The following is a 12,119-nucleotide window of genomic DNA, read 5'->3' on the forward strand; positions in this document are numbered from 1 at the left end:
GAAATGGGGATGTGGCACATCAGTGAGGACATCTGGACACTCCTGGTCCTCCCAGTCGCTGTCACATTGACAAAAAAAGGGGATTTTCTCTCTCAGTCCCTCTGAGTGTGTTGGTTCTCAGTGCAGAGCAAGACATCACTTTGCCTCCAGCACAGAGCTTCCCCTGCACTCCCTGATCCTCTCTTTCCCTACACCCACCCAGTGCAGCACAGCACAGCAATTACAAGCTGCAGTTGCTCCCCTCATGAGCAGCAGAGGGGGGAACATGCTGACCCCATCCCAAAAGGGACACCCCATGGCCTGGGGGCTCGGGCACTGCAGAGCTGCCTCCCTGCTCTGCACCAGCGTGACTCAGACTCTCAGGTGAGTTATGAACTCCACTCTCCTGCCTCCTGAGCCTTCTGGGATGAGACAGAAAGGGCTGCCAGGCAGGGCAGAAATAGTGCTGGCAGCGTTAGCAAAAGATAAAAGGGAGGAAGGAAGGAGGTGTGGGGTGAGAGCTTCAGAGGTTGCAGCAAATCCTTTGCCCCCTAAAGCTGCCAAATTCCCCAAAGCCAAGGGACAGGGGCAGGGAGAGAGCTCAGCTCCCCCTGCTCCCCTCCCACACGAGTCCTGCCAGTGCAAAACCCCAAAACCATCCAGCAGTGACAGATTTATGGTGTGCAAGGTTTCCCTGAGCCCAGCAGCTGACCGTAACTCCTGCATCCTCTCAATGCCACAGACAGTTACTCCTCCACAAAGGGCAGAAATTGGCAGCTCCCCCTCCTCCCCTCCTTGGGGCTTTATTTATAGAAAGCCACTTTTTATTGCCATTTTGGGGCTTTATTTATAGAAAGGCACCTTTTATTGCCATTTCTCCTCCTTCCTGAGGCCAGGCTGGAGGCAGAGACAGCATCTACACCTCCAGCATGCAGCCAGATCCCCCTTGCTGCCAGGGGATTCAGCTCAGAGTGGTTTTATTCAGTTCTGCCTGCCAGGCCCCTTCTCAGCTCTCTGAACTCTGGCTGCTTGCACTTGGGAGAATTTCAGAGCTAAAGGAACTAATAACTGAGAGCAACTAACTCCAAGGGAGATGAGGCTTCAAACCAGGCCACCCAAGAGTGAGCTGAGCTCTCACCATGCTGCTCCAACCCAGCTTTTCAATACATTTCAGCACTTACAGTTTTCCTCCCTGGTAAAAATCATGCCTTAAATGATACTCCTCAGCCTGACAAACAGAGGCAAACACTTCCAAAGCCTCGCAGTGATGCCTTAGGATTTTAGCTGCTGTATTTTTTGTGTGTTTGTGGTTTTAGTGTGTGGCTCTGGACTCTATACAGGGTGATAAAACTTGTTCCCAGCATCTTTAGACAAAGCAGTTCATCTAAAACTCGAGATCCAAGGATAATTTGCTGCCTCAGAGCCCCAAAATATGTAAACAACAGTGAATTGGGGGAGCAAACTTGGAGTAATTGACATCATCACCTGCAAGCATAATTGGAGGATTAAAGCTCAACATGTAAATGGAGAGAACTTATAAAATATGAAAAACTTGTGACTCACTGTCCATTTTGGGTGTAGGCTCTGTCTGCCCTGTATCCACCTTAAAGGCCTCAATAAATCTAACTCCTTTTTATTCTCCTAACTGCGTCTATTCTCTGTTTTAGGTTAGCCCATCCAGGCACCAGCAGAAGGATCTGCACACTCTGGGAAGATGAATATGCCCAAGCCACGCCTGCTGAATGTGCCACTATTATAAAAAAGACACTAGAAGAATTATTCATTAGCAGTGCCTCCTGTGCCTCCAATCTCCACACCCAGCTGCTGCCCATCCAAGAGGATCCCAACCCATCTGGATAAAGCCCTGGCTGTCCCTACAAGCCACATCCTCTCCAGGAGCACTGCAGCTTCATGGCAGGAGAGAATCTTCCTGCATCTCCAGGGCTGTGGGGAGCAGGCAGACAGTGCCATAAACTGGCTGGCAGCCTTTCAAGGGTGGCAGCCTTGTGCCAGATTATCCCTCCCTCTCTCTCTCTCCCAAATTAGAAGCAGAACGTGCCACTAGAAAGTCAGGTGAAGGCTGAGAGAGAGAAGTCTCTCTCTCTCTCAAGGCAGAGCATCTGAGAGCATCCTGCTGATCTGAGCACAGCCAGGGCCTCCCAAAAACCCCACAGACCACAGATCCAGAGTCTGGGCTGTCCCAAACCTGCCCTGGCTGGGTTTCTGACCCACAGCATAAACTGTGCTGGGGTTTAATCCTGCTATGGACAGCCACAGGAAGCCCCTCTTGGAGGCAGAGGAATGGCATCATTGCCAATATTCACTTTTCCCAGCCCCAGAGCCTGAGCTGGGCACTGCTGTCTTACACTAATATACAATTTATTTTTAAATTAATAAATACTTATATACTCCCACCGAATGCAGGAGACACAACACCACCAGCCAGGCACCCTCTCTGCCTCAGTCACACATTTACCTCCAAACATCAGCTCTGCCAGTTTCCTAGCTCCCAGTTCAGCCCAGGACTGCCTCACTCCCTGTCTCCCTCCATCCCTCAGAGACACAACTCCCTCTCCACTCTGCCTCTCAGCAACCATCACGTGCATCTATTATTCAGGAGAAATACCAAGTTATTCATGAGCTGAAATAGGCTCCAGGTTCTGCACCCAGCCTGACAGATCTCCTCTGGGAGCTGCTCTGGACTCGAGGAGAGGAGAGCAGATCTGCTCCAGCCTGAGTCCTTCCCGAGGGATTCACAGCTTTTTCTCTGGGAGGGACAGGAGAGCAGCCCTGTCAGGCCTGTCCTTCATCAGCTGCCTTATGGACCTCGTTAACAGCCATGATCCTCACCTCCTGCAGCCTCACAAACCCCAGATTTTCCTGCAGGATGGAGCTCCAGCTCCCCACAAGGGCACAGCGACAGCCACAGTGCCCACAGGAGCACAGGGACATCCAGCAGAGTCCATCCCAGAGCAGGGAGCCCCAGCTTCCCTTCTTCCATCGAGCCTGAATGCAGGTGTGGTGGGAGGATTCATCCAGCCAGTCCCTGCTCTGGGCTGGACCATGACTCCTGCCCCCCAGAGAAACACCAGGAATGATCTCTCTCAGCACTGCTCCTCATCCACAATGCAGAAAATCCTTCCAGGAGTGCCTTTCCTGGGCTGAGGACACAGAGTGGGCAGGAGGAGAGGAGAAGGCAGCATTGAGCTTGTGAGCTGTGTGTGTGTCCTGCTGCACTGAGCACCCACAGCCCTTCTGGATGTGAGCAAAACTCACCAGTGCAGAACACAAAAAAAGCCCCAAATCCTGCACTGGAGCACCCAAAATGCTGCAATACTCTGATGGACTTCTGCTCTGCAAGCAAGAGCTGAAACCTTTGGGAAAGTGGTTCCACAGGACTAATTCCAGCCACAGTAGGGTGACTTTCTTTTTTTTATATGGATGGATGAGGCTGACAGGAGCTGAAGCTGAAAAATCTCAGCTGGATGCCCTCGTCCCAGCACAGTCCCAGGTTTACTTTCTGTGCCACAGTCTGTGGGATTCAGATGGAACAACAATTAGAGATCACCCAGCCTGTGGGACCAGAGCAGTGTCACCCCACAGCCTTGGCTTTTGCTCACTCCCTAAAAAGCAGCACTCCCCCAAGGACTTTGCCCAGTCAGAACAGCCCTGGCTGTCACAGAGCCACCTCTGTGGAGAGAAACACATCAGGAAACTTTCCTCCTCTAGCTGCAGGAGCTGCTGAACAGAGGGAAAACACAAAGGGCGAAATCCAAGGAGTTCAGCCACAGCTCCAAGGTGGAATTTTACAGCCAATTCCAGGGGGAGGTGACCCAGGCACTGCCACACCTGACACCCACACACAGCAAGACCCAACAGCATCTCAGCCCTGCCTTGGTGCCACCAGGACAAAACTCTGGGCTCTGCAAAACTCCAACTTACCCAAAGTGATGTCCCTGTCGCCCTGATGGTGACAGGAGTGATGCTTTTAATTCACTGAGAGCCACAGTGGGCCCCAAACCGTGCTGGCATTATGTTATGATAATGCTGGAAGTATTATAAATGCTCTGTGTGCCAGACAAATCCTGGAGCAGGCTTCCAAATCCCCTCCAAATCCCCTCTTGCGTCTCTACATCCATCCATTCATGAAATCCAGAGCAGAGCCTCAGCATCTGTCCTTCTGCTCCTGGGCTCTTTCCAGCTGAATGGAAGGTGAGGCAGGCTGGAGGTATTTCTTCTGGATTAGCCTTTCTCGGTGCCTTTCAGGTGCCAAATCTGCAGAGGAACCTGCAGGGCGTTGAGGAATGACGTCCAGCAAGGCAACTGAGACAAATCCCATGGCTCTGTCTCCTGTCAGGGAGTGAATTGTGTCTCATTCTCCTGCTTCCTGCAGGGCCAGAGGGGTAGGGAGGTCACCACAGCAGAGCTCACTGTCCAAATTCTTTTTGCAAAGAGCAGGGAGAGTTTATTTGGTGTGGTTTTTGGGGAATTCCTTTAGATCAGATGAGCTGCACCCAGGAAATTCCTATTTTCCTTTACAGCTGAGCCTACCTGAGCCACACCCCAACATCCAGAACACCAAAGCAAAGGTTCCCCCACCTTTTGGGGGTGAGCAGACTTCTCCCTCTGAGCCACAGCTTTCAATTCCCTCTCCACTGCTCTTCAAGAACAGCACAAAAATCCCTGCACAGAAGCTTAGCTCTTGTCCTGGCTTTAGGAAAAGAGCTCAGAGGCAGGCAGGAGGGGGATCTCGAGCATTTCCTATTTATTCTTGCTGTCACAGCCAGGCATATCGTGTTGTGCTGCCCGTGGCTCACAGGGAGAGCAGAGCTGGAGGGATTTCTGAGACACAAATTGCTTCGAGGCTCTGTGGTGCCCAGGCAGGATGGGAACAGAGTGAGAACAACTGCACAGAGACGGTCAGAACTCACTGCCAGGATGGAAAAATGGGTGTGGAAGTGTGCTCTGAGGTGTTTTACTGCCCAGGAATCATTTTCTGAGCCTGTGAACAGCCCCAGTCCTTTGGGAAGTGCCACTTGGTACAAGAAACAAGGATAAGGCTAGGAGGAGGGCTAAACTGGCTGAATTTTTGGGACAGAGCACTGAGAGAGCAGCATCTATGAACTCTTTCCCCACTCTCTCAGCTCCCTGGCGATGTGGAGTTCCCATGAAAACTGGAGGAGGATGTATTCCATGGTGACTGACACACCATGTCACTGAGAGCACCTGGGCTGCTCCTGTGTGTCCATCAGGGTGTGAAGATCCATTCTGAGTCCCACCCTGTGATCTCCTCCTCCCAAAGCCCTCATCAGCTGCTGGAGGTGAATCCAGCCCTGATGCCAGCTTGCCAACCCAAACAGGAATCCTTAGGGAATGCAGGGGGAAAAGGGAGAATCCATCCTCCCCCTTCAGCCCTGGCACAGGAGCAGAACTCTGGCAGGTTGCTGACCCAGGATCTCCACGAGCAGAGCATGGAAACACAACTCATTTCAGACAACAAAGACCCACAGAACAGCCCCTGCAGAGGCACCTTTGAGGGCAGCAATTCCAGGAAACACTTTGCCTTCCAAGGGCATCAATTCCTGGAAAATCTTTGCTTTCCAAGGGCATGAATTCCAGGAAAAGCTGGCCTTGAAGCCACACCAAAAGCACCTCCAACTGGACACAGCTCAGAGCTGCAGCCCACAGAACTTTTCAAGGTGTGAAATGAAGGCCTGCAGGAGAAGTGGAGGGTGAGGAAGCCACAGAGGGCACAGCCACAGAGGAAGATGCTGACCAAGGCTCACTGCATCCCCAAAAATCAGGGATCTTGGTGAAAAGCAGTCCTGGAAGCTGGGCAGCGTCTGGCACTGCTCATCCCCTGCCAGAGAAAATGCACAGTGGTGCAAGAAAGGATCATATCCTGTCCTCCTTGGGATTCAAATCTGCCCACTGGGTTTTGTTTGAGGAGCTAAAAATTGCTTTTTTGCACAACATTTTTTTTTTTGAGCCAGTAGAAATTAGAACAAGGGCAAGAGAGAGCAAAATCATCTCAAAAGGCAAGTCTGCAAAAAGCACTGAGAAATGAAATGCAACATTTGCCCTGATGTCCCTTAAAAGATATTTCTTGTCCTTTCCCAAGGCTTCTGCTGTGGCAACAGGAGGGAGCTGGAGGAGATGAAAATGCCAGATACCCTGTTTTGGTTTTAGAAAATACAGTTTTGACAGGGAACAGCCAGCTCTGGGCTAGGGGAGATCGTGTGCTCACACTTTGCTCCTGGAAGGTTTCTTGGTGAGCTCAGGCAAATCTCCCAGAGGTTTGCCAGCAGATGCAGCAGGGCTGAGGATGCTAAACCCCAAGCAGCCCTGCACTCTGGAGGCACTCACAGCTCTCCTTGCCTCAGGAGGGGAATAACTGCAGAGAAACCCCAGAAAGGTGCACAGCAACAGTCCAGCTCCAGGCAGGGAAGAGCAAATCCAGCATTGGATTGCAAATCCAGCACTTGGCTTGGCTGGAGCTCTGGAGACGCTGCCCTGACCAGGAGAGGACAGAGGCACAGAGTGACCCAGGGGCACTGTGACATGAACAGGGGACAGGGGACAGCCCCTGCCAGGCTTGGGCACTCTGTGCTCACTCTGAGCCACCTCCATAGGTCAGGAAACTCTGGGAAGCCAGGTGGAAAGCTCTCCCCTCTCCTCCCTGTGGACACTTGCACTGGGGAGCCCCTCAGGGATTCCCTCTGGATTTTCTGTCCCAGAGAATGCAAACATGACACTGGTGTCCCCAACACCCTGCTGGGGTCAGCCAGGTCCCACTGAGGCTGTCAGTGCACTGCTGAGGTTCCCACTGGAAAATCCAACTGTGTTTTCCTAGGAATGCCCAGGGAGAGGTACAGGGAGAGATTTATAATTCAGCTGCATGGAATGGGAATGTCCTCAGAGCCAACAGCACTGCTTGCATGTTTCTTCCTCCCTCTTCCCCACACACATAAATATTCAAACAGGAAAATAAAATTATTGATCAACTGCCCTCCCATTATAGCAACATCCAATGTCCTGCTGGCTTTGGCCATTTCCAAAGCCTCTAGCACAGAATTAACCCTCCTGGGAGAAATCATCTTTCTAATTATTGAATGCCTTCACCAGAACATCTTCTACATTCCTCAATGCCTCGAGGCTGGCACAGAAACCAGAGTTTGCTGTTCCATCCAGAAAGGAGGGATTTTACCCATCTTTTCCCCAGTGCCTCCATTTTCTTTTCCATACTTTTTCAATCCCAGGTGAGCCAAGCAATCCCAGCCCCTGAAACCTTCCAGCCAAACCCATTCCCAGATGTTCAGGGACTCCAACAATCCAACCAAGAGTGTTCAGAGCTGTGCAAGAGACTCCAGAGCCTCTGCCAGTGCCTCACACAGGGCCACAAACTCCCTAAATGTTCACCCAGGCTCTCAGAGTGATTGATGGCACTCAGGGGCTCACATTTCCTGCACACAAGTGGGGACTTCGGGGACACGTCGTTATTTAAGTAATCAAAGCAAATGCTTCCTAGCCCCATGCCAAGAGGCATCAAGGAGCCCCTGAAGGCAAGGGGAGGAGGGGGATGTGGCAGAGAAGCAAATGGATGGTGCAGCATCCTGCCAAAGGTGGTGAGGGATGGCCAGGCAAGAGCCCTGCTGGCTGGGAATGACTGGGTAGGGCTGCACAGCTGGAAACATCAGGCTCTCCTCAGTGCCTTCCCACACATCTGGGCTGAGACACCTCCCAGTGCTGCTTGAAGTTGTGCTTTCTGCTGCGACTGAGAGAAATTCAGAGTTTCACGGCCAGAGACCCAGGAACTGAGTCAGAGAGAGGCCCAGCAGGGAGAGAAAAGCATCATTTGTGGGCAGCTCCATTGATCACCGCCGACTTTCTCCCTCACAATCACTATTTTTCATCCCCTCCCACTGCCGCTCCATAACACAACACAGACATCCCTCCCCAGCCATCTCCTGCTCCCCCAAAAGATAGCACTCGGGCAGCTTTTCCCTTTCAGCAGCCTCGAAGTTGGCTCCCGGCACTGCTGGCACGAATGAAAGGATTTCAGTTCCCCTCAATCCCATCCCTTTCTGCTGCGAAGAAAAGGCAGAGGATGACCAGGGGAAGAGAAAAGCAACTCCGGGTCGCCTCCACTCCCTGCCCTGATTCCGCACGGATGCACGGGAGGGTGCAGGGACACTGTGGTCCCCGAGAGGGACCCCGGGGCAGCTGATGGGCTGGCAGGGCGATGCTGGAGCTCCTGGAGGCGACACGGGGACAGCGATCCCCAGGGGAAGCAGCTCGCTGTCCTCAGGCAAAGGGGGGGCAAAGTGATCCTCCAGCACTGCAGCCCCCGCTCTGCGGGCTTTAAATACACCGGGAGGGCAACCAAACCCGCCCGGAGTGCCTCCTGCTTCCTCCCATCCCTGCAGCCGCACATCCACACACCCTGAGCATTGAGGAGCTGTGTCCTGCTCGGCTCGGCCATGCAGCGCCTGCCGGAGGAGGCAAGAGTTACCTTGTTGGCACAGCCGGAGCCGCCTTCTCTCTCCATCGTGGCCGGGAAGCTGCTCCCATTCATGCTTTAATCCCTGCGAACACAGGCGCGATTCAGAGCGGCTCTTCGCCCATCCAGCGAGCTCCCCCAGCAACCTCCGCCTCCTCCTCCTCTCCTCCCTTTCTCCTCGTTTGTTGCGTCCGGCTTTGTGCTGGGGTTGGGGTTTTTTTATGTTTTCTTTCTTAATCCACGCAGCAGCCACGCCGCTCCTTCATCGCCCCTCTGCCTCTGTTTGTCTCGCCAAGAAACAGCCTCGGAGAGCTCCTCGCTCCCGCTGTGCCTCCGCGGAGCTCCGGCGGGCAGCTCTGGCTCTGCAGCGTGGCGTTGGGGAAAGAAAGAATGAGAGGGAGAGAGGGAGGGAGCGAGCGAACAGGGAGGAGGAGGAGGGGGAGAGGGAGGAGGAGGAGGAGGCCAGCGGGATGCAGGAGGAAGGAGGCAGAGCGTGGCTGCTTTGTATCCAGAGCAGCGCCGACAGCCTCCCCTGCCAGAGGAGGACCTGCGCTGCTAATGGTCTGTACCAATTTATCCCGCTCAGGCAGGGGCACTGCTGCCTGCGACAGGAGGAGAAGCCAGGGAAGGCTCCCCGATGGCCCCTGGAGGGATTGGTTGCTGCTCTGCTCACTCTCGGCGGCAGAACCCACCGGGCTGGGCTCGGGGAGAGGCTGGGTTTGGGGAGATGAGATGCTGGGTTTGGGGAGAGGAGATGCTGGACTCGGGGAGATGCTGGGCTCGGGGAGAGGCTGGGTTTGGGGACATGAGATGCTGGGTTTGGGGAGATGCTGGGCTCGGGGAGATGCTGGGTTCGGGGAGATGCTGGGTTCGGGGAGATGCTGGGTTTGGGGAGATGCTCTCCCGGCTCGGTGGAGCACGGGGATGTGCGAATGGGGAGGGCTGGGGGTGAGGGAAGGCTCTGGCTGGAGATTGGGCTCAGCATCTCTTGGAGGAATTAGTGACCATGGGCTGGGTGAGAAGCCAGGCTCCCCTCCAGCCCCCAGGGTGGCAGGCAGAGCACTGCTCTGCCTCCAGCACTTCAGAGGAGCACCCTGCGCTCCTCTCTGCCCATGCCCGGGCTGGTGGCTCCCAGCCGAGCCCACCTGGGCTTTGGGAGCAGTGGGGAACACTCCTTACATCTCATCCCTGTCCCCTTCCATGTGGCACCAGCCTCCCCATGGCCCCACCCTGCCATCCCCTCCCAAACAGCCAAATGTCCCCATGGCCACCCTGGGGGCTGGTCAGGGCTCCTGGCAGTGGCAAAGGGCAGCAGGAATGTGATTTCCCATGGGAAGGAGGCTCTGGATGTGACACGGGCTGCCCCTAAGCTGTGACAAGTGCAGGCACACAGGAGCCTTGTGTGACCTCCATCCGTGAAGCAGGACCACAGGGACACTCCCTGCCTCCTTAGGGACACATGGCTTGTAGGGGCAGGGAGAGTAAAGGTCTTATCTCCTATGCTGCCCTTTAACAGCTGACCCAGCAGGGCTGACTCATGCTCACAGCAGATTTCTCCCAGCTGGCTGAACACCACAGTGAGTGTCCCCAAATGCCACATGCACAGCTGGGCACTTTAACCCAAGCCTAAAGTCACGGCTGAGCTCGGGGCTGAGGCACCTTTCAGCTGCCCTGAGCTGCTCCCAACCCCATAAATGCCCCATCTCTCCCTGTGCCACCGTGGATGTGCACAGATCCCCTGCTGCTCCCTCTCTGTAAGGTGACAGTGCCATGGAAACCTGTAGGTATAGACAGATTTACTCATGCTTTACCAAAAATGGAAGAACAAAGTAGAAACACAACATTCCAGGTTCTGGGGAAAGCGCCAGCACTCAGGGATCTGAGATCCATCCACCTCACTGATCTTCCTCAGGGGTTCCCACCTTTTCCACTGGATGTTTTTGGTTTGAACCTACAGCATCCAGACCCCAGTTTGAACCTGTGCATCTCCAGGGGATGCAGAGATTATTTGCTGTGAAGTTTGGAAATCCAAATATTACCCACAAATGATCAGCCATCGAGGCCCACTGACAAATCCCAGCTGCATCATCACAGGGACAGCAGCTCCCATCCTCCTTCTTCCTCAAGTGGAGCAATCTGTGGACTCCACACCACTGCCTCAGGTGGAAATGAGCCTTGCTGAGCTTTTTTCAAAGCCTGTGCTGGACAAAGCAGGGAGATGATGTCTCCAGGCCATGCTAAAGCACTGTCCACAGTGATGCTGGAAGGAAGGAGCTTTAAACCACCTCTCCCTGCAAGCTGCACCTCCTCTGTGGAAGAACAGGATGAACAAGGACTGCCAACCCAGAGTCCTTCATGCACAGCCAGGCAGCTCCTGCTCAGCCACCTCCTCTGCAAAACACAGCAGCTCCTGCAATCAAAGGGAACGTGGCCTTTTTTTGTCCTTGGTCTCATTTTCTGCGAGGTGCCTAGGGAGAGATCAGCTCCACAGACTCCTTGCCTGGGAATTTTGTGCCAACTCAGCTAGTACTAAGGGTTTCACTGAGCTCTATGTCTATTAAAAATGCATAATGTCCACTTATATCAAAAGGGTGGCTTCAGAGCCAGTGCTTTTCCAGCGTGTCCCAGGCTAGCTGCTGTTATGGCATGCAGGAGATGGATGGGAAGGATCTGCCCCTTGAGGCTCATAGCAGAATAAGAAAAGGGCACACTCGTTGAATATTTCAGTGTTGGGTGTGACAGGGGGAAGAAAAAATGAGAAGAGACATAAAAATGTTCCTGCCAGAAAACCTAAACATGGAAAAATTTGGGGGGGAGGGGAAGGAGATGTGGTACACCTGAGATTTATAAAAATTATGGGTGAGCAGTAACATTTCAGACTAAGCCCTCCATTGGTGTCTCTGAAGACTCACAAAGGTGGAAAGCATTGGGAAAAGTATCGAGGGAGCTCAGGAGGGACATAGAGACACACAGAGAGGCATTGCTCCATCCCTGGGGATGAAAATGACAGTGTGACGCACCCAGAGCTGCTTTTTGTGATCAGAGCAGCAGAGCAACCGTGCAGAGACACTGCTCTGACATTTCCCAAGGTTGTCCCCTTGAACCTTCACATACCCACTTGTCTGCACGCTGGATGGGGCTGTGCCACACTCCCCGGGGCCAAATTCCAGGAGAGGGCCAGCAAGGCAGGAGAGGCTCAGCCAGTCCTCCCACGGGATCCTGGGATAAAGGATAATTTGCCTGGATCCAGGGAGCTTCAGCGAGGATGCGAAGCTGGAAGAGGCAGCATCGCTGCTGCCAGCAGTGTGTATAAACAGAGCAGCATTTCCCTGCTCCCTCCCCCTTCTTATTATAGCACAAAACACCCCGAGTAAAATACATACACACAACAATCCACTATAAAAGGAAAACAAAGCCCGGAGCGTGAGCGCGCACACGCAAACACAGAGACGCTCTGCCGGAGCGTACAGCATGGATTCAATACCTTAAATGTCATTTTTTTAAATATTAATGCTGTGCTTCCGGCTAGGTTTATGTAAGGTTTGTTCCCACAGGGCTGGAGGCACGTGGAATCCTAAAGGAGATGCTCCCAGCCCCACAGCCTGCCCAGCCACCCCGGGGCTCACCCCTTGACCCTGCT

At 53.6% G+C, this 12,119-nt stretch overlaps 1 protein-coding gene across 5 annotated transcripts in view; it reads right to left on the reverse strand.

The window, feature by feature from the left end:
• B3GAT1 (beta-1,3-glucuronyltransferase 1) overlaps positions 1-8,740 on the reverse strand; it is a 34,265-nt gene extending 25,525 nt beyond the window's left edge. For 3 of the 5 annotated variants that reach the window (XM_085081963.1, XM_085081961.1, XM_085081960.1), the window contains exon 1: positions 8,492-8,511. The gene's annotated coding sequence lies outside the window, so the exon portion shown is untranslated. Of the gene's footprint in view, positions 1-8,491 lie in introns of all 5 variants that reach the window. The other 2 variants (XM_085081964.1, XM_085081962.1) reach the window with 2 other exon arrangements.
• Between the last annotated feature and the right edge of the window lie 3,379 nt (positions 8,741-12,119).

The sequence above is a fragment of the Lichenostomus cassidix genome, chromosome 24 (assembly GCF_008360975.1).
Source record: "Lichenostomus cassidix isolate B80296 chromosome 24, HeHo_3.0, whole genome shotgun sequence".
Taxonomy (NCBI): Eukaryota; Metazoa; Chordata; class Aves; order Passeriformes; family Meliphagidae; genus Lichenostomus; species Lichenostomus cassidix.